This window comes from Anomaloglossus baeobatrachus, chromosome 5 (genome assembly GCF_048569485.1).
Source record: "Anomaloglossus baeobatrachus isolate aAnoBae1 chromosome 5, aAnoBae1.hap1, whole genome shotgun sequence".
Taxonomy (NCBI): Eukaryota; Metazoa; Chordata; class Amphibia; order Anura; family Aromobatidae; genus Anomaloglossus; species Anomaloglossus baeobatrachus.
This window is the reverse complement of record NC_134357.1, coordinates 525594148-525617157: the sequence shown is the minus strand read 5'-3', so window position 1 is coordinate 525617157 and position 23010 is coordinate 525594148.

Genomic DNA, 23010 nt, shown 5'->3' with positions numbered 1-23010 from the left:
AGCCGCGTGTGTACGAGGTGTACGGGGCGGAGCCGCGTGTGTACGAGGTGGAGCCGCGTGTGTACGAGGTGTACGGGGCGGAGCCGCGTGTGTACGAGGTGTACGGGGCGGAGCCGCGTGTGTACGAGGTGTACGGGGCGGAGCCGCGTGTGTACGAGGTGTACGGGGGGGAGCCGCGTGTGTACGAGGTGTACGGGGCGGAGCCGCGTGTGTACGAGGTGTACGGGGCGGAGCCGCGTGTGTACGAGGTGTACGGGGCGGAGCCGCGTGTGTACGAGGTGTACGGGGCGGAGCCGCGTGTGTACGAGGTGTACGGGGCGGAGCCGCGTGTGTACGAGGTGTACGGAGCGGAGCCGCGTGTGTACGAGGTGTACGGAGCGGAGCCGCGTGTGTACGAGGTGTACGGAGCGGAGCCGCGTGTGTACGAGGTGTACGGAGCGGAGCCGCGTGTGTACGAGGTGCACGGAGCAGAGCCGCGTGTGTACGGAGCAGAGCCGTGTGTGTACGAGGTGTACGGAGCGGAGCCGCGTGTGTACGAGGTGTACGGAGCAGAGCCGCGTGTGTACGAGGTGTACGGAGCAGAGCCGCGTGTGTACGAGGTGCACGGAGCAGAGCCGCGTGTGTACGGAGCAGAGCCGTGTGTGTACGAGGTGTACGGGGCGGAGCCGTGTGTGTATGAGGTGTACAAAGCAGAGCCGTGTGTGTACGAGGTGTACGGAGCAGAGCCGCGTGTGTACGAGGTGCACGGAGCGGAGCCGCGTGTGTACGAGGTGTACGGAGCGGAGCCGCGTGTGTACGAGGTGTACGGAGCAGAGCCGCGTGTGTACGAGGTGTACGGAGCAGAGCCGCGTGTGTACGAGGTGTACGGAGCAGAGCCGCGTGTGTACGAGGTGTACGGAGCAGAGCCGCGTGTGTACGAGGTGCACGGAGCAGAGCCGCGTGTGTACGGAGCAGAGCCGTGTGTGTACGAGGTGCACAGAGCAGAGCCGCGTGTGTACGGAGCAGAGCCGTGTGTGTACGAGGTGTACGGGGCGGAGCCGTGTGTGTATGAGGTGTACAGAGCAGAGCCGTGTGTGTACGAGGTGTATGGAGCAGAGCCGTGTGTGTACGAGGTGCACGGAGCGGAGCCGCGTGTGTACGAGGTGTACGGAGCGGAGCCGCGTGTGTACGAGGTGTACGGAGCAGAGCCGCGTGTGTACGAGGTGTACGGAGCAGAGCCGCGTGTGTACGAGGTGTACGGAGCAGAGCCGCGTGTGTACGAGGTGTACGGAGCAGAGCCGCGTGTGTACGAGGTGCACGGAGCAGAGCCGCGTGTGTACGGAGCAGAGCCGTGTGTGTACGAGGTGTACGGGGCGGAGCCGTGTGTGTATGAGGTGTACAGAGCAGAGCCGTGTGTGTACGAGGTGTATGGAGCAGAGCCGTGTGTGTACGAGGTGCACGGAGCAGAGCCGCGTGTGTACGAGGTGTACGGAGCAGAGCCGTGTGTGTACGAGGTGTACGGAGCAGAGCCGTGTGTGTACGAGGTGTATGGAGCAGAGCCGTGTGTGTACGAGGTGCACAGAGCAGAGCCGTGTGTGTACGAGGTGCACGGAGCAGAGCCGTGTGTGTACGAGGTGCACGGAGCAGAGTCATGTGTGAAATGTGTATAGATTTGTGCATTTATGATGTGTACAGAACGGAGCCTTGTTTGTGTGTAAGATGTGTACACGTTGCAGAGCCGTGTGTCCACGACATGTACAGAGTGGACCCTCGTGTGTGAATGATGTGTAAGGTTGTGGAGCAGTGTGTGTATAACATCTATAACATCTACGGGGCAGAGCTGTGTCTGTGTACAGGGTGGAGCTGTATAGAGCGGAGTGGTCTGTGTTTACGCGATGTGTACAGAGCAGAGCTGATATACAAGGCAGAACTGCATGTGTGTGGAGTGCAGTTAGGCTTATACAGAGTGGAGCCGCTCCCCTTGTGCAGAGAGGGGGCCATGTGATGTAAACAACAAAAAGAGAGCCACCACTTCTTGAGAATTGCATGTGTGGCGCCCCTGACCTGGTCAGGCACCACAGAGTACTGCACCCATGCTGGGGGCAGTACAATACAGGTAATCCAGAAGGCTGACCGAGGTGTGACTACACAGGCGCATAGTAATCAGGTCTCACACATGTACCTTTGGGGGGACTCCTGAGAGCTTCCAGGAGGGGGCGTGCCTCCATGTCCACTCAAAGGGTGTGGTAGAGAGCCTGGTTGCTAGGTGGCGTAGGCAGGCACCAGTGGGGAAAGGAAGAAAAGAGGAGTGAGCTGAGTCGGTCAGTGAAGGAGTGTTAGGCTATGTGCGCACTAGAAATGTGAAGTTTCTCAAGAAAATTTCTTGAGAAACTTCTGCCAGTGAAAGATTTCCGGACCTGTGGAAAAAATCCGCACCAAATCCGCATGCGTTTTTGCCGCGGATTTACCGCGGATTTACCCCAGGTTTGTCCCTGCAATAAATAGTAAAGATAATCGATAGACAGATAATGGATAGAGGGAAAGATGGATAGATGAATAGATAGATAGAGGGATAGATAGATAGATGAATAGATGAATAGATAGATAGATAGAGGGATAGATGGATAGATAGATAGAGGGATAGATAGATAGATAGATAGATAGATAGATAGATAGATAGAGGGATAGATAGATAGATGAGAAAAACCTATATAATGTTCCACCTCCCTGCATTTTCTAAGCTGGCACCCTTTAGTGACTTTCATGTGGCACTTAGGCTGCTTTCACGCCTCCGGTTTTTGCTATGCGGCACAATCCGGCACTTTGCATGAAAATCGCAACCGTTTTTTTTTGCTGCCGGTTGCGATTTTCCTGCATAGACTTTAATTAGTGCCGCATTGTGCCGCATGGCCTTGCGTTCCGTCCGGTTTTTGCCGCATGCGGCAGATGTAGCCGATGCGGCGGCCGGATGGAACGTTGCCTGGCACGTTTTTTCGTGCGGCAAAAAAAACCGCATCGCGCCGCATTCGGCCGATGCGGCGCATTTTTCAATGCATGCCTATGGCGGCCGGATGCGGCGCGATGTGGCAATAACCGCATCCGGCCGCCGCATGCGGTTTTTGCCACTGCGCATGCTCAGTAGCATGCCGCAAGCGGCAAAAACCGGACTGGCCGCACAGGAAAAACTTATGCAAAGGATGCGGTGTTTTCACCGCATCCGTTGCATAGCTTGCACAGCCGGATTGAGCCGCAGAGCTCAAGCCGGATGTGTGAAAGTAGCCTAAAGGGTGCTTAGCCTTGTATTTAGCCATAAAATAAATAAATAATTAAAAAAAAATGACGTGAGGTCCCCCCATTTTTTGTAGCCAGCTAGGGTAAAGCAGACGGCTGCAGCCTGCAGACCACCGCTGGCAGCTTCACCTTGGCTGATAATCCAAAACAGTGGGCACCCCACGCTGTTATTTTAAATTATATAAATAATTTAAAACAAAAAACGTGGGGTCCCCCCCATATTGGATCACCAGCCAAGGTAAAGCGGACAGCTGGGGTCTGATATTCTCAGACTAGGGAGGTCCACTGTTATTGGACACTCCCCAGCCTAAAAATAGCAGGCCGCAGCCGCCCCAGAAGTGGCGCATCCATTAGACGTGCCAATCCTGGCGCTTTGCCCCAGCTCATCCCGCGCCCTGGTGCGTTGGCAAACGGGGTAATATATGGGGTTGATGCCAGATGTGTAATGTCACCTGGCATCAAGCCCTGGGGTTGGTGAGGTCAGGCGTCTATCAGATACCCGACATCACCAACCCAGTCAGTAAGAAATAAAAAATAGACAACAAAAAAAGTTTTATTTGAAAAAACACTCCCCAAAACATTCCCTCTTTAACCAATTTATTGAAAAGAGCACAATCAATTCCACGTCCGGCGTAATCCAATAAGGGGGGGGGGGGCACGGCGATCCATACCATAGTCGCTGTCCCAGTCAATGAAGAACAGAATGTTCCCCATTGGCTGGGAGAGCAATGCAGTGACCTGAGCTAACATCAATAGGTCAGCTCAGGTCACTGCAGGGGATGACGAGCGCTGCCATCAGGAGCATAGATGAGATCATTACCTTCTGTGATCATCTCCTGTACTGCTGACGTCAGCGCTGTCACTGACTTATCGCGAGAGCCCGTGACGTCACCGCTAGTGACAGTCTCGGGCCGCTCGCGAGACGGGCATAGACAGCAGTGACCGCGGTGACGTCAGGAGGCGGGAGATCGTCACAGCAGGTAATGATCTCACCTCCTGACAGCAGCGATCGTCATCCCCGCAGCTCCCAGCACTGTAGGATGTCAGTGTCTGCCTGCGCTGCCGCGTGACAGGCTGCTGACACTGCGGGCAAACACTGACACCCTGCAGTGCAGGCAGCCGCGAGGCCGGAGCAGGACACACACTGCACGGGCACCTGGAGGTCGCACGGAAGTGCTTCTGTGCGGCGTCCAGGGAGTGTGACGTGTGTTTACTCTGCTCCTATTCCTGGCATAATGACATCGCTTCCTGCAAAACCGCAGGCAGCGATGAGCATTCCCGCAGGTAATTCGCGGCTATTCCGGTGGTATACCGCACATCATTGCTACCTGCGGAATACCCCCGGAATACCGCAGGTACCTGCGGAAATTAATGGACATGCACATTTTCTCAAGAAAGTTTCTCGAGAAAATTTTCTCAAGAAATTTTCTTGAGAAAAATCCGCACAGTGCGCACAACTATTTTTTTTTCTCATTGAATTTCATGGAAAATGTCTGCACAAAGATTGCAGACATTTCTCAAGAAATTTCCGGGGCAAATCCACGGGTAAATCCGCAGGTAAAAAGCTCTAGTGCGCACATAGCCTTAAGGGAGGAGGAGTAGTGAGAAGACAGCAGAGAGAGCAGATGTACAGGTCCCATGAGTGAGCCGGTTTAGTGCGCAGCTCAGGGAGAGCAGAAGCAGACCCTGGAGCTGTGGCAGTCTAACAGCGTCCGCGCAGTAACTACTGACGGGGGAGACCGGTCACCTGGTAGTGCCACCCGAAATCCACCCAAAGCTAGAGAGAGCAACGGGGTGGCAAAGTAAGGGGACTGCCAGGGAGTAACCAGGCCCAAACGGGTATCAGGTTCCAGTGCAGAGATAGATCCACCTGTCTTCTGCCAAACCTGCCTGAGGGGGCACTTCAAATCCCCAAGACAACACCACAGAGTCCGCAGCCATGTAGCAGAGTGAGGGCCCATAGCTCACAGGAGGCAAGCAGCCGGAGTGACCTGGTCCAGGCTACAAGCAAACGGGCCAAAACGAGGGGAGCAGTAACTTCCCTGGGTGACCCCCGTAGGGACTGCAAGTCGGGGTTACCACAAACCACCAAAGGGCTAAGGAAGGCAAGTCAGTAGCCACCCTCACCAGTCAGCCGGAAGGACACCTGGTTCCAGCCTGGTTCATCCCAGCTACGCCTGGGTTACTCACCCTGCCATCAACAGTGAGTAAAACCCCTGAAAGACATTCTGCTTGTGTTGAGTTATTCTGCGCCTTGTGGTTCCACACTCCTACACAGGGCCCTGGGGCTTGCCTCACTCTCAGGAGGCTATTACAACTAACTGCACCCACCATCAGCCCCAGGCATCCCTTAATCTGCAGTGGCGGTCCCCATTGACCACAATTCTGAGAGTGGCGTCACGACAATCCCAAAACGAAGGTTCCCTACCTGTGACCAGACCGTCCCATCACGTGGAGTCCCTAAAGGTAATGCACAGCTACACCGCACCTGTGGGGCTCCACATCCTGGCGTCACGAACAGGATAAGGACTAGACCTGTAAAGACAGGTGACCATGTGCCTGGGCGGTCCGCTTGCAAAATTGGAAGCGCCGCCATATTGCCACCATGAAAAGCGCGCTGAAAAACAACAGAAGCCCGCGATGGAAGAAGTTACTGCCCACGAAGAGGTGTGGCTAGTTACAGAGAGAGATCCCCTGCAGCGTACTGACCTCGGGTGTGATGGAAGGAGCTCTGACCTTACCCGGAGGCGAAGTACAAGGCTGGTGGAAGAAAAAGGAGAAAGCGAAAGTCTGCTATTGAGTGAAAAGCTACAGGAAGAAGCAGAGGAGATGACGTCTGAACGCAGAGACCCAGAGCCAGGTTCCGCTGCCTGGTGGTATCGGGAGCTTTCCCAGTTCTGCGACCGACTGGAGGCCAGGATCGTACGGCAGATCAGAGAAGGACACACGGAGCTTCTGGAGATGGCTGCAGCGGTTCGGGCCTACGAGAAGGGAACCGCACAACGAGTGCCACACCGGGCGGCGGCGACGACTCAGACCCCGATGATGCTACCGATGGGTGAGTCCTGTGTTGCCCCTGCCCGCTGGAGTGCTCCGACCCCCGCTGCCATGCCCGCGGTCCCTGGAGAGATGCCCGGCGACGCTGAACCAGGCCGCAGCCACGCCAGGTGCGGCCCGCCAAGCCCAGGCCGCAGCAGCGATGCCCGGCCCGCCAAGATCCTGCCGCAGCCGCGACGCCGATGCATGCCGCAGGAGCGACTCCAAACCAGGCCGCAGCCACGCCAGGTGCGGCCCGCCAAGCCCAGACCGCCGCAGCAACGCCCAGCCCGCCAAGAACCGGCCACAGCAGCGATGCCTGCTGAGACTCTGGCTGCGACCCTGATTGAGACCGCCAAGAACCGGCCGCAACAGCGACGCTGATCCAGGCCGCCGCCATGCCAGGCCCGGCCCGCACAGACCAGGCCGCAGCAGCGATGCCCTGCGCGGCCCGCCAAGACCAGGCCGCTGCCATGCTGGGCGCGGCCCTCCAAGAGCAGGCCGCCGCCACGCAAGGCGCGGCCCACCAAGACAAGGCTGTACAGCTATCTACCCCGGCCTGTAAGGCCAGAGCAGACACCGCTCTCCAGTCTAAGGAACCGGGTCCCACGTCCCCGCCAGGAAGAGCAGGTCCAGAGTACCTGAAGTTTAAAGCGGACTTGGAGGTGCGGTTCCCCAAAGAGATGGTGGACCGCTATCTGCTCCCCTGGCGCTCACCCAGAGTGTCCTCAGTGATGTCTGCGGCAAAGAGCCCACCTCCCGGCCTGCTAATGAAAATCCATCCCCAGCGCTGCCACAAGAGGAGTGCTCAGAAGAACTAAGGGGGAGGGGAGGCCAGAAGGCTGAGGAGCTGACCCCAGAGCCATCAGCAGTGGATCCATGCCCAGAGCCAGAAATGCTCCTGTATTCTCGCTGGGAGGAGAGCCCAACACCCTCTACTGAAGAAGAGCTGACTGTCTACATGACCAGTAAATACATCACCTGGGAGCCTGCAAGCAGTGAAGTAGCAACCCAGCAGAATCCAGCCCGCAAGACACGGCGCCGTAGCAGAATAAAGTTTTTCCCTGCACAACAATCTCCAGATAGAAAAGACAAAGTAACAGCCAGAGACTTGGAGGAGAAGCAATCATTAAGGAGAGCTAAATCCCAGGTCAGAGGACCCCTTTGTCGTGGAGTTGTAGAAGACTTCAGTTTGAAATCAGGATATGGCTTCATAGTTGCACCTGGTATGAAAGAACGCATCTTTGTAAGCAGGAGAGACATTAGAGCACACCTGCCTAGAGGACATCCAGGAAGAAATCTGCATATGGGAGACCTGGTAGAATTCACCAAACACCAAGGAGAACGCGGATGGTACGCACTAGATCAGGGGTCTCAAACACGCGGCCCAGGGTAGTTTGTGCAGCCCCCAGGCCCGTGCCCCTGTTGACTAGCGCGGCAAATGCAAGGCCTGCAGCCACTGTCTGCACTTTGTCAGATGAATGTGTTGCTGGCGCTCCGCTCTCGCGCCGACAATACAATCTCACATAAATCACTGACAGTGACACTGCACCGGCTGCGAAAGTGAACAGGGGCACGGGCCTGGGGGCCGCACAAAGCAGAGATGAGGCACCGGAGGGCGCGCGGTATAGGTGAGGAAATGATTTGTGTGTGTGTGTGTGTGTGTGTGTGTTGGACATTAACCCCTTAGCGACCTATGACGTACTGGGTAAGTTATGGCTCCCTGGTACTTAAGGACCCATGACGTACCCATTACGTCATTACGAAATCGCAGCCCCGGTGGCTACGATCGGTGTAAATACCTTAGATTCGGGGAGGAGGGGACCTCAGGAGGGGTAGTGTCTCTTCCCCGAACCAACGGAGGCTCTGATTGGCTGACTAACGCCGCTCAGCCAATCACAGCCACTAATGTTTCAGCCATTGAAAATGGCTAAAACATTGAAATCCAGCCATGATCAGTGCAGCTGTAGCCCTGATCATTGGCTGGAGCTTGGTGACCTGTGTTCCACCCGCCCCCAGCTCTGATTGGAGAGACCGGCCTTGTGACCGATCTCTCCAATCACCGTGGATCTGGGGCCGGAGACCACTCCCCTCAGCTTCACTCCAGCGTCTGTGGAAGGTGAGGGCAGCTGCTGACCCATTACTACAGGATGGGGACAAAGTGTGCACATTACTATGGGATGGGGATAAGGCTGGGGACATTACTATAGGATGGGGACATTACTATAGGATGGGGACATTACTATTGGATGGGGACATTATTACTATAGTATGGGGACATTACTATAGGATAGGGACTAGGATGGGCACAGTACTATAGGATGGGGACTAGGATGGGCAAAATACTATAGGATAGGGACTAGGATGGGCACAATACTATAGGATGGGGACTAGGATGGGCACAATACTATAGGATGGGGACTAGGATGGGCACAATACTATAGGATGGGCACAATACTATAGGATAGGGACTAGGATGGGCACAATACTATAGGATGGGGACTAGGATGGGCACAATACTATAGGATGGGGACTAGGATGGGCACAATACTATAGGATGGGCACAATACTATAGGATAGGGACTAGGATGGGCACAGTACTATACGATGTGGACAAGGTGGGCACAGTACTATAGGATGGGGACAGGGCTGAGGATATTACTATAGGATGGGGACAAGGTGGGCACAGTACTATAGGATGGGGACAAGGTGGGCACAGTACTATAGGATGGAGACAAGGTGGGCACAGTACTATAGGATGGGGACTAAGGTGGGCACAGTACTATAGGATGGGGACATTACTACAGGATGGGGACAAGGTTGGCACATTACTGTAGGATAGGGACATTACTACAAGGGGACAAGAATTGGAAACATTACTATAGAATAGGGATAATGCTGGGGACATTACTATAGGGTGGGGACAAGGTTGGCACATTACTATAGGATGGGCACATTACTATAGAATGGGGACAGTACTATAGGATGGGGACAGTACTATAGGATGGGGAAATTGCTACAAGGGGGCAAGGATGGGGAACATTACTATAAGATGGGGACAAGGATGGACACATTACTATAACATGGGGACAAGGATGAACACATTACTACAAAATGGGGACAAGGATGGGCAACATTACTTTAGGATGGGGACAAGGATGAGCACATTACTGTGGGATGGGGACAAGGATGGGGCACAATACTACAAGGGGACAAGGATGGGCACATTACTGTGGGATGGGGCACAATACTACAAGGGGACAAGGATGGGCACGTTACAACAATATGGGGAACATTACTAAAAGATGTTGGTCAAAATTTCTATATAGTGCTAATTGTAAGACTATTAGTTACAAGAAAGGAATAATATATATATATATATATATATATATATATATATAAAAAGTTTATATTTAAACAAAGAATGTGCACGTTTGCTATAATGAACAAGCGAAAATGTTCAAAATCAGTGATCCCAAGGTGTGTAAAAACAATACAATATATTATATATGGTACCAATAAAAATGTCACTTTGTCCTGTAAAGAATGCGGCCCCCTCAAATTATTTTTTTCCTCTGTGCGGCCCATACACCCAGCCGAGTTTGAGACCCCTCCACTAGATGTTACACCATGTCCCAGAAATCCCTACAGAAACCCTGCTGTCTCAATGCTACAAGATAAAGAGAAAAAGAAACAGACACAGAAGAAGAGGAAAGAAAAGACAAAGAACACATTGATGAGACCACTACAGATGATGACAGGTGCCACAGCCCTACAGGCCCAAGCCCTGGTGAGGAGGAAGAAGGAGCGAAGTCCATGTAAAGTAAAGTAAGAAGAACAAGTTAAAGTACAGTTTTGCAACGTTCACAAGTTTAAGCATGTGCCCACATGAACTTATGTGAGAAATCCTTTTGCACTTTAAACCTATGAACCTTAAGGCTATGAACTGGCTATAGCCACAAACTCTCGCAGTGTAAATAGTTACCCCAGAGGTACAACCACCAGAGCCAGCCTGTTTAGGGGCCTGGCTCGCCTGAAACCAGGGAGCACGCCAGTTTATGGGGCCTGGCTCTCCACCACAAAGAGGGTACCTGGTCAGCACAAACTGTGGAGGCCGCCTCTACATCCTGCCAGAAGAGGCTGAAGGGGTGGCTCCACCAGGCCAGGTATACCCTGAAAGCACAAGACCACGAAAGCCGCCTCTACACCCTGCCAGAAATGGCTGAAGGCGCGGCCAACGGGAGAGGAAGATTGGAGGAAAGGTCTGGGGAAGCAGATGGCCCAGACCTGGTTACCAAAAGGACTGGTGACCTACCTCCTGAGAGGGTTTTGGGTGGGTTAACGGACTTGTGGGTAGAGGGTGGTGATGTATGGTACCTGGTGGTTTTAAAATGTTTTATATGTTTTAATGTTTTATGCATTTTTAAGTGTTGTCTTGCAGCCCAAGGACGTGCTGGTGATAACTAAGGGGGAATGTGGCGCTCCTGACCTGGTCAGGCACCACAGAGTACTGCACCCATGCTGGGGGCAGTACAATACAGGTAATCCAGAAGGCTGACCGAGGTGTGACTACACAGGCGCATAGTAATCAGGTCTCACACATGTACCTTTGGGGGGACTCCTGAGAGCTTCCAGGAGGGTGCGTGCCTCCATGTCCACTCAAGGGGTGTGGTAGAGAGCCTGGTTGCTAGGTGGCGTAGGCAGGCACCAGTGGGGAAAGGAAGAAAAGAGGAGTGAGCTGAGTCGGTCAGTGAAGGAGTGTTAAGGGAGGAGTAGTGAGAAGACAGCAGAGAGAGCAGATGTGCAGGTCCCATGAGTGAGCCAGTTTAGTGCGCAGCTCAGGGAGAGCAGAAGCAGACCCTGGAGCTGTGGCAGTCTAACAGCGTCCGCGCAGTGACTACTGACGGGGGAGACAGGTCACCTGGTAGTGCCGCCCGAAATCCACCCAAAGCTAGAGAGAGCAACGGGGTGGCAAAGTAAGGGGACTGCCAGGGAGTAACCAGGCCCAAACGGGTAACAGGTCCCAGTGTAGAGATAGATCCACCTTTCTTCTGCCAAACCTGCCTGAGGGGGCACTTCAAACCCCCAAGACAACACAGAGTCCGCAGCCACGTAGCAGAGTGAGGGCCCATAGCTCACAGGAAGCAAGCAGCCGGAGTGACCTGGTCCAGGCTACAAGCAAACGGGCCGAAACGAGGGGAGCAGTAACTTCCCTGGGTGACCCCCGTATGGACTGCAACCACTGTTACCACAAACCACCAAAGGGCTAAGGAAGGCAAGTCAGTAGCCACCCTCACCAGTCAGCCGAAAGGACACCTGATTCCAGCCTGGTTCATCCCAGCTACGCCCGGGTTACTCACCCTGCCATCAACAGTGAGTAAAACCCCTGAAAGACATTCTGCTTGTGTTGAGTTATTCTGCGCCATGTGGTTCAACACTCCTACACAGGGCCCTGGGGCTTGCCTCACTCTCAGGAGGCTATTACAACTGACTGCACCTACCATCAGCCCCAGGTATCCCTTAATCTGCAGTGGCGGTCCCCATTGACCGCAATTCTGATAGTGGTGTCACGACAATCCCAAAACGAAGGTTCCCTACCTGTGACCAGACCGTCCCATCACGTGGAGTCCCTAAAGGTAATGCACCGCTACACCGCACCGGTGGGGCTTCACACATGCAAACAACTAAAAGTGAAAATACACATATTCCAACTGTACTATAATGCAAAATAAGATTTTTAGCAAATAATTGATCAATTTTTATATATGTGTTGCTTCAATATGGTTCTGCTGTTAATGAATTTAGGAGGCCGCATAGCACAATGTAAATATTTAATATAGAGTAGGACCCCTCTATCGAGATTTGCCGTGATGTGGCAGGGGTGGCTAAAAAATTGATCAATTATTTGCTAAAAATCTCATTTTGCATTATAGTACAGTTGGAATAATATGTGAATTTTCACTTTTATTTGTTTGCATGCCATTCTCAAGCAGTGCTGGCTCCCCCTTTTCTATTGTTTACTGGATTGGTGGCTGACTTTCACCATGCCATGCACACCTGGTTTGGTTTGAAAATTCCTTCTGCTTCTATCAATATTATATATTGGTGGCTGTTCACATTCAACCACCTCCCCCTTGTCCACTGGCGTTGTTAATTAAGCACCTTATACTTAGATCTGTTCCGCCTTCATCCATGGACCCTGGTCTGGCACTATGAGGGCAAGTTCTGACATTGTCCCGGCGTGGGTGGCATTCGCTGCACATGCTGGGACCTGGATTGCCTTCTTTCGCAGTTGCCTTTCCTTGAAAACATGGAAGCGGTTTCAGAAATGTAACAGGTGTATGTGTTTGTTTCATATGGTTCTGTTTTTAATTAATTTAGGAGGCCGCACGGTACAATGTAAATATTAAATATACACTGTGTGCAGAATTTTTAGGCAAATGAGTATTTTGATCACATGATAATTTTTATACATGGTGTCCTAGTCCAAGCTGTATAGGCTTGAGAGCCAACTACCATTTAAGTAAATCAGGTGATATGCATCTCTGTAATGAGGAGGGGTGTGGTGTAATGACATCAACACCCTATATAAGGTGTGCTTAATTATTAGGCAACTTCCTTTCATTTGGCAAAATGGGTCAGGAGAGAGATTTGATGGGCTCTGAAAAGTCCAAAATTGTGAGATGTCTTGCAGAGGTATGCAGCAGTCTTGAAATTCCCAAACTTTTGAAGCGTGATCACTGAACAATCAAGTGTTTCATGGCAAATAGCAAACAGAGTTGCAAGAAGTGTGTTGGGCAAAAAAGGCGCAAAATAACTGCCCATGAACTGAGGAAAATCAAGCGTGAAGCTGCCAAGATGCCATATTTTATCAGAGCTACGTTACTGGAGTATCAAAAAGCACAAGGTGTGCCATACTCAGGGACATGGCCAAGGTAAGGAAGGCTGAAAAACGACAACCTTTGAACAAGAAACATAAGATAAGATATTTCTTGGCCCAGTCTTGACATGTTAAGACTGATTTTTCAAAGGTTTTATGGACTGATGAAATGAGAGTAAAGGCCACTTTACACGCAGCGACATCGCTAGCGATGTCGCTGCCTATCGCACCCGCCCCCGTCGTTTGTGCGTCACGGGCAAATTGCTGCCTGTGGCGCACAATATCGCTAGGCCCCGTCACACAGACTTACCTTCCTAGCGACGTTGCTGTGGCCGGCGAACAGCCTCTTTTCTAAGGGGGCGGTTGTGATACCAATGTGATATGACTGAAAGAATGAGTGTGATCATAATTCAGTATCAGAGAGAGATGTTCTCTGGCTGACCCTATTTCACTATGACCAAGTGTCGCGGGCGGAGGAGGGGACGCTGCGCTCACCCACGGCTCGGGTCCGGCTGCTGCTGCTGCTGCTCGGTGGTGGCTCGAGCGGTGGGCCGTATCCCGGGGACTCGAGCGACGTTCCTCAACCGTGAGTGAAAAGGGGGGTTTGGTTTGTGGTTTGGGGATATTGTCCATGACGCCACCCACGGTTGTGGTGAAGTTGTGACACCACCGCTGCTCTGGACGGGGATCCCGGGAGTGCTGACAGGGAGCAGCTTGGATGTTGGATCTACCCTCCGTGGGTAGGGGGTTTGGTTGTCCCGGGGCCCCGGTGAGGGTTTGGGGATGACAGGTGGGTTACGGGGCCTGGTGAGGTGCAGGGTCGCGGGGGCAGCGCTGTGCCGCACGGCACGGTGGTACTCACTCAGCCAGTAATCCACACAGAGTCTCCGGTCAAACAAACGGCTGGATGGACGGGTCCCACAGGCGGCTGCGGTTGTTCTCCTCCCGGTAGGTTGATGGTGACTGCCTTTCCCTGCACCTGTGTTGTGTTTACGGTTCCAATGGCTTCCCACCAGTAACCCGCTCCCCAGCTTGGATGGATGCTGAGGGAGCCCCTTTTGCCCGCAGGCTCTGGCCCTGGGAACTGTAGCCTTGGCGGTGACTGTGTTTCCCTCTACGGTGTGAGCTGTTGCCTTCAATCGGGTCTTGGCTGCTGGGAAACCCCGGAGGTTCCCTTCGCTAACGGATTTGACCGGTTTTACGGTGACTCCTAGCCTGGTCGGGGTCCGTAGGCCCTGCCGAATGGTGCTGGCTTCTCTTCACTCCCCGGTCCGGTACCAGCGGGCCACCGCCCGTCCCCGGTCCTTACGGTTCACTTCAATCAGCCTCTCCTGCAGACGGTCACCACCGTCTGCCAACCTTGCTGTATGTGCCCGGGCCACACACCCGGACATGGTCAGTCTCCTCTACTACCACTTCACTCTCTAAAACTTATCTGACTACTTTTCCCGCCTCCAGGACTGTGAACTCCTCGGTGGGCGGGGCCAACCGCCTGGCCCACCCCCTGGTGTGGACATCAGCCCCTGGAGGAAGGCAACAAGGATTTGTTTTTGACCTAGGTGTGCCTAGCCGGGGTGTGGGGTGTGTTGGTGTAGTACCTGTGACGACCTGGCTTGTCCAGGGCGCCACACAAGCGTACGTGTCAAACAGATCTTGAGCAAAACCCCAATTATCAGGAACTAACGTTTACAGTTCCACAGTCAGGAAACTTGTGTTTAGTGGATAACAGGTGTAAGTAAGCTAGCATGCAAAATTTACGGCTCATTGCAATATCTCCAGGAAAACTGTGGTCGGCCAGTGGTCAGTTGGCAAAATGTGCAGGAAATGGTGCCCACAGCAGCTTGTGGTCAAGTTACATGAACATGACTCAGCTGTCACATGCTGGTCACCAATTAGCCATTCAGAAAACACAACATACAAAGTTTCTTATAAAAAGACCGGACTCTATTAATGAGATTAGGGAACCCTTCCAGGAAGCTGAAGTGTACGTACTGCTCCTGTGATGCAAAAGGCCAGGTTGTTCTCACACTAATCGAGTCCCTCCGATGAGAAAGGATTGCTACAACATAACGGTAATGTTGATGCATATTTCTGTTATTGTATAAGATTCTATGATTATAAAGTAGTTCTAATGCCTATGTACCATTGATTATTTATGTGCTATTAAAATAAATAGTATCTTGCTATAAAAAAATCTTAGTTTCTCTATCGCTTTCATTGGGGGACACAGGACCATGGTTGTACGCTGCGTGACTAGGAGGCTGACACTAAATGAACATAAAAAGAGTTAGCTCCTCCCTGGCAGTGTACACCCTGAGCCGGATCTATGCCAGTTTTTTGCTTAGTGTCGTAGGAGGCTGAAGTGGGCCCATATCTCTGTGGGCAACCTCAGCCTCTGCAATTTTTTTTTTCTGTTTTTTTTGCTATTACGGCGCCGCTCAGTCTTCTCATCTTCTATTCTTTTGTCTCTTCTGCAGGGTTAAAGTCCCTGCAACAGAGAGCACCCCTCCTCTTCTCCATCCCTATGGGTACCATCCCCGGGGTTGTTGAGGCTCGAGATGTCAGGCCCTCTCCCCCTCCATCCCTACGGTACCGTCCCAGGGCTGCTTGGGGTCGAGTGTTTCTAAGGGCACACTCCCCGTCGTCCCCTATGGTACTGTTTAAGGGGTGTTTCTGGTGGAGGCAGCAAGGGCTCTCTGAATCATCCATGGCTCCCCCATCCAGGACCCGGTGATGATCGCAGGCTCTGCAGCGCAGGAGCGCTCAGCTGCTTCATGCCTCCCCCAGCGTTTACCCTTCTACCCTGGGCCCAGGCAGAGGACCCGGTCACTGCAGCGCAGGAGCGCTCTGCAGTGTTTCCCACAGCTCCCCAGCATTCCCCCCTAGTGTCTCCCAGGGGCAGACTGGACTCACCAGGCAAGGATGGGGCCGAGGATCAGAGCGACACCGCCAGGGCGCAGGTAAGATCCTCTCCACGCGCAGCGCTGCGCTCCCGGCGGCCGCCCACTAATTTAGTCCCCGGCTTGGGGCCTACCTCTGGCCGGAGTGCTCCGCCCCCGTTCGCGTGTGCGTTTTCCCGGCCACGCCCCCGCATTTTCTGCCCGGAGACAAGCCAGCCAGCCCCTCAGCACGCCCCCCGCAGCCAGAGAAAAAAAAAAAAAAAGCAAAAACCTGCGCTTTCTGCAACTGCTCACCTCAGCACAGGCAGGCCAGTGAGCAGCAGCAGCACGTCTACTCCTAGTGCTGTCCCAGCTACTCTGAGACCCCTGCTGACCTGAGAAGGACACAGGACCTGGGTGAGTGCTGCTCCTGATTAGGACCAGCGACTTTTTACCTTTTTTCTTCTTCTTCTTTCTTTTCCTATCTCCTGTCTCCTCCCTAGTGTCACTAGTGAGAGTCTCCTGAGCAGCCATGCCTAATTCTAAGTCTTCCCGATCCAAACAGGCCCCCTTTATAATGCATTTTGCGTGCTCGTCCTGCAACGAAAAATTCTCCCAAGGCCAGGCTACGCCCCTCTGCTCGGCTTGCATCCCTGAACCACAGCCCACGCAGATTGCCCCAGACACCGCCAGCCCCCCCAGTCACTACTGCAGCAGTACAGGACGCCACAGGCTCCAATGCGCTCCCTCCCCCGGAGTGGTTGACGTCCCTCTCCCAGTCAGTGGACTCTCTTTCAAGGGCGTCGCTGTCCATCGCACAGGCGTTGCAGTCGCTCCCTCCACCCAGCCATGCCCCCCAGGTCCAGCCGTCGCAGGACGACAGTCGGTCTGACCCAGACCTGGCTACTGGAGCGCGGAAGCGGACCCGCACACAGTCTCCTCTTCCAGTTCCTCCCAGAGGTCTCTCTCCCCTCCAAGACCAGAGTACCACTCGTCTCCGGGACCGTCTGATCTTTCAGGAGAAGAGTCGGATGCAGCCTCACTGCTGGACTCGGACCAGGCATCCGATGTCAGGCGCATGGTGGACAGTCTGGTCGAAGTGGTTAATAAAACGCTGAAGCTCCAGACGGACTCCGTCACCACCCAGAGCTCGCAGGTATCCTTCAAGCGGGTTAAGCGTGCCCACAGACATTTCTGTGACCATCCAGAATTTGCTGAGATTCTACGCAAGCACAGACAGCAACCGGACAGGATATTTAACAATGGTAAGTCAATTGATTTACACTATCCCTTCCCTGAGGATCTCAGGAAAGAATGGGCAGGCTCACCTGTGGTCGACCCTCCGATTTCCCGCCTGGCCTCTCATACAGTTCTATCTCTGCCGCAAGGGACATCGCTCCGTGACGCCACGGATCGGAACACCGAGAGATTCGCCCGTTCGGCTTTTGAAGCGCAGGCGCGGCCCTGTCGCCTGCTTTCGCCGCCGTCTGGGTAGCTAAGGCCATGGTGGCCTGGGCCGACACTCTCCGCAGAGGTCTTCGCTCAGGGTCTAGCGATCCCGAGTTCACCAACATGGCGGCACAGATTGCTCTAGCGGGTGAGTATATCATCAACGCATCTCTGTCAGCAGCCAACTGTGCAGCACAGGCGGCTAGCAACACGGTGGCAATCCGTCGGGCGATCTGGCTCAGAGCCTGGAATGCAGACGCGGCTTCTAAAAAATCTCTTACCGCCCTCCCGTTTGTAGGAGGTCGGCTGTTTGTGGACAGGCACGATCAGATTATCGCCGAGGCTACGGGAGGAAAGAGCACCTCTCTTCCACAGCTGAGACCAAGACGTATTCCGCGTCGCCAGCCGACCTCAAGGTTTCAGCCTTTTCGCAGCTTCAGTTCCACTACACAGCCTAGGAGGAACAAATCCCCGCAGAGAAACAGGCAGAACCCGTCCTTCAAAACAAACCCTTCCTGGCATTCTAGGCCACGCCAGCCAGCCAAATCAACATCCAGATCACGGCGCTACCCCACCAAATGACTCGTGGTCTTCGCGCGCCAGCGCAGACCAGGTGGGCGGGCGCCTTTCTCATTTCCAACACGTCAAACTGCCTTTTATCACGAACGCCTGGGTCAGAGAGATCTTAGTCTCAGGGTACAAAATAGAGTTGTCATCAATTCCTCCAAGTCGCTTTTTCCCTTCTCATCCTCCAGAGTCAGACGCGTGAGCTCGCCCTTTTTTTCATGCCATCGAATCTCTGCACTGCTCAGGGGTCGTGATTCCAGTTCCAAGTTCGGAACGTTTCAAGGGAGTCTACTCAAATCTCTTTGTTGTCCCCAAAAAGGATGGCACTGTGCGTCCTGTTCTCGACCTCAAGATTCTCAACAGGTACGTCAAACCCCGAAAGTTTCGCATGGAGTCCCTCCGATCGGTGATTGCCTCCATGGAGGTCGGCGAATTCCTCGCCTCTCTGGACATATAGGATGCATATCTGCACATCCCGATTGCCCATCAGCACCAGAAATTCCTGCGCTTCGCTATAGCAGAAGAACATTATCAGTTTACTGCCCTACCTTTCGGCCTCGCGTCTGCGCCACGAGTGTTCACGAAGGTCATGGCTGCTGCCATGTCTATCCTACACTCCAGAGGAGTGTTGGTGATCCGGTCCTGGACGACTTGCTGATCAAAGGGTCTTCTTTCAACAACTGTCTTCTAAGTGTTCAGGTCACCATCGATACTCTGTCCCAACTAGGCTGGCTCATCAATCGGAAGAAGTCCTCTCTGACCCCGGCCCGCCGGATTACCTTCCTAGGCATGGAGTTCGATACCATCCAAGGACGCGTGTCCCTCCCACAGGAAAAGATTGTCTCTCTCCGGAAGGACCTCCAGACCCTCCGCCACTCCAGAGCGGTATCCATACGCTTTGGTATGAGAGTCCTCGGTCAGATGGTGGTGGCAAGAGAGGCGGTTCCGTTTGCCCGCTTCCACCTTCGTCCCCTTCAGCTATCCCTGTTGAACAAATGGGACAAGTCTCTATTTACCTTAGATCGCAAGATACTTTTGCCCCCAGAAACCCGCCGCTCGCTTCTTTGGTGGACCAACAGCCAAAATCTTACCAAAGGAATGTCATTCTTACCGGTACACTGGCAGACAGTCACTACCGATGCCAGTCTTCTGGGCTGGGGAGCAGTGCTCCATCAACACACGGCTCACGGTCAGTGGTCCTCCCAGGAAAGCCGGCTCCCGATCAACGTTTTGGAGATCAGAGTGGTCCTCCGAGCTCTGCAGACTTTTCAGTGCTTTATACAGGGATCGCCAATCAGGATCCAGTCGGACAACGCCACGGCTGTGGCATACATCAATCACCAGGGCGGCACGAGGAGCGTCATGGTGATGAGAGAGGTGAAGAAGATCATACAGTGGGCAGAGTCTCACCACTCCAGGATCTCCGCGTTACATATCCCCGGCGTGGAAAATTGGGCAGCCGACTACCTCAGCAGACAGGGTCTGGCGTCGGGCGAATGGTCTCTCAACAGAGAAGTTTTCGAACAGATTTGCCACAGATGGGGGACTCCGGATGTGGACCCGAAGGCCTCTCGGTTCAACAATCAAGTCCCACAGTTCATATCCCGTTACCACGACCAGCAGGCGCTAGGAGTCGACGCTCTCATCCTTCCGTGGAATCAGTTCAGACTACCATTCATCTTCCCACCGCTTCCACTGATCCCAAGAGTCCTCAAGAAAATCAAAGCAGAGGGCATTCCAGTGATTCTCATTGCCCCAGAATGGCCCAGGCGAGCGTGGTTCACAGAACTCGCACAGCTCATCGCAGACGCCCCATGGCGGCTCCCAGATTGGCCAGACCTGCTGTCTCAGGGCCCGCTCTTCCATCAAAATTCAGGGGTTCTCAATTTGACGGCATGGCTCTTGAATCCTGGCTACTAGCCCAGTCAGGCTTTGCTCCAGAGGTGATACAGACTATGGTCAGGGCTCGAAAGCCTTCATCGTCCAAGATCTACTACCGCACCTGGAAGGCCTTTTTTCAGTGGTGCGAGGTCAATGGCAATTCCTCCCCATTAGTTTTGTCACTCCCGGCGCTAATGGCTTTCCTTCAGGTAGGTTTACAAGCGGGTCTCTCGCTGGCGACTATCAAGGGGCAGGTTTCGGCGCTGTCTGTCCTTTTCCAAAGAAATCTGGCATCGCGTCCACAGGTCAAGAAGTTCATCCAGGGAGTCGCCCATCTGGTTCCGCCCCCTATCGTTCTCCGCTAGAACCATGAGACCTTAATCTGGTTTTAGTATCTCTCCAACTGGCTCCATTTGAACCACTCAAAGAATCCTCATTCTCACACTTATCTTGGAAAGTGGCTTTCTTGGTGGCGGTCACATCAATCAGGAGAACGTCTGAACTGGCAGCTCTGTCGTGCCGGTCACCTTTTCTTGTTTTCCACCAGGACAAGGTTGTCCTGCGCCAGTCTCCTGCTTTCCTGCCGAAGGTAGTGTCTCCTTTTCACCTGAATGAGAAGATCGTGCTTCCATCTTTTTGTCCGGCACCCACTCGCTCCTTGGAGAGGTCACTGCACACTCTGGACCTAGTGCGAGCCCTCAGGATTTACGTCTCGAGAACTGCGCCTTTCCGCAAATCAGACAACCTGTTCGTCCTGCCTTCTGGCTCCAAGAGCGGCATGCCGGCGTCCAAGGCTACCATTGCAAGATGGATCAGGTCAGCCATATCAGAGGCCTACCGGATCAGGGACAAGTCCCCTCCGAGGGGAGTAAAAGCCCATTCCACCCGTGCAGTTGGGGCGTCTTGGGCAATCAGACACCAGGCGTCAGCCGAACAAGTCTGCAAAGCCGCCACATGGTCCAGCCTTCATACCTTTGGCAGGTTTTACAAGGTCCACACCCAGGCGTCAGCGGATGCCTGCCTTGGGAGAAAGGTGTTGCAGGCGGCCGTCGCACACCTATGAAAAAGTAGTATACAGTTGGACAGAGCTTTCTCACAGAATTTTTGTGATTTGTTTTTGGATCTGCAGGATTGCTTCTGTACCCACCCAGGGACTGCTTTTGGACGTCCCATGGTCCTGTGTCCCCCAATGAAAGCGATAGAGAAAGAAGGATTTTTGTGTACTCACCATAAAATCTTTATCTGAGTCTTCATTGGGGGACACAGCACCGACCCTGTTTGGATTGTGAGGTCTTAGTTTGCCGGATGTTCTCGGTGCTTTACAGGACAATGTGTTTTTTACACCCGGCTATTATACGTTTATATATACGTTTTTCATAAGGTACTGTTTCACCACATGTTTTCTCTTGGTATTACGTTGTTTAGTTATGGTTTTTCAGGTTTCTCCTACTACTGCTTGTACACTAAACTGGCATAGATCCGACTCCGGCTCAGGGTGTACACTGCCAGGGAGGAGCTAACTCTTTTTATGTTCACTTAGTGTCAGCCTCCTAGTCACAGCAGCGTACACCCATGGTCCTATGTCCCCCAATGAAGACTCAGAGAAAGATTTTACGGTGAGTACACAAAAATCCTTCTATTCATGCCTGATTAGGATATCAGTGAGCGCTTTATAAGTACGGGATTTCAGCCCCCTTTTTAGGAGAATTTAGCAAGACATAAATTGGCGAAGTCGGAAGGATTACACCTATAAGAAGTAATTAATTAATTTTTGTAATTTAGAAATTAAAAACATATTTGGCAAATTTCCAGATATTTCAGTAGTGTCCCTGTGAAAGCAGGTGATGTAGTGTCTTTAGGACGGCACATCTGGATTTTGGCAAGTGCATATCGCAAGATGCATGAGCGTAATCTAAAGATGCAGAAGAAAGGTTCCCAGATGGAACAAAAGATGATAGAATTAGGTGGCCAGAAAACAGTTCTGGAATGTAATACCTGACTGTTGAAGGAAGAATCCCCGGTGAAGTGGGGGAAAGCATATGAAGATTTAACCAAACAACAAACACATGCATTGTTCACAGACGGATCGGCTCGTTATGTGAGTGGAAAAAGGTTGCATATAATCCCAGATTAGAAAAATTTCTGTCAGTAGAAGGGGAAGGCAAAAGTAGCCAATATGCAGAACTCTATGCCATATTCTTGGCATTATCTTTTGAACAGGGAAAAGAGTGTCATCTTTATATCAATTCTTGGTCAGTAGCAAATGGATTAGCCACATGGATGATGGGATGGAAAAAACACAAATGGTTAATTCATGGAAAAGAGATTTGGTGCAAGGAAGTGTGGCAAGACAGTGAAGAGATTATTCAATCTACCAAGACCACTGTATTTCATGTCGATGCTCCTGTCCCTACTAACTCATTTGAACGTTTGTTTAATTCAGGTGCAGATAAAGCAGCAGTCATCAGACAAGTCAGTGCAACAGTTGACAAGGCAAGGTACAGCTGTTTGGGCACACCAGAAAGAGCGACACCTTATTCAGCAGGTTTAGACCTCAGTACATTGGAACTGTCGTGGTACCCCCAGGTAAGGTAAAACCAATTTCAACAGAATTGGGTTGCCAGATGCCAAAGGATCATTATGGTCAAATAGCCACTCGTTCTAGTCTAGCGTTAAAAGGAGCCATAGTGGTGGGAGGGGTAATAGATGCAGATTATCAGGGAGAAATCAAGGTACTCATGCTAAATTTGGAAAATAAACCTTTGATCTTGGTGAAACACCAGAAGGTGGCTCAGATGTTGATAATTCCAATAAACGTGTCTGAGATAAGAGAAGGAGCTGCCCCGGCAGAATTAATAATATGGGGTACTAAAGGTTTTGGATCCTCTAATATTACAAATGTAAAAGCAAAAATATGGATTCAAAACCTCCAAGGACCGCCCTCAGAGACAGAGGTAATATCGGTCGGAAAAGATCGTACTCTCCTGATAATGAGACCAGGAGTGGAGAAGTGGGAATATGTTCAACAAGAAAAATGTTATTTACGAG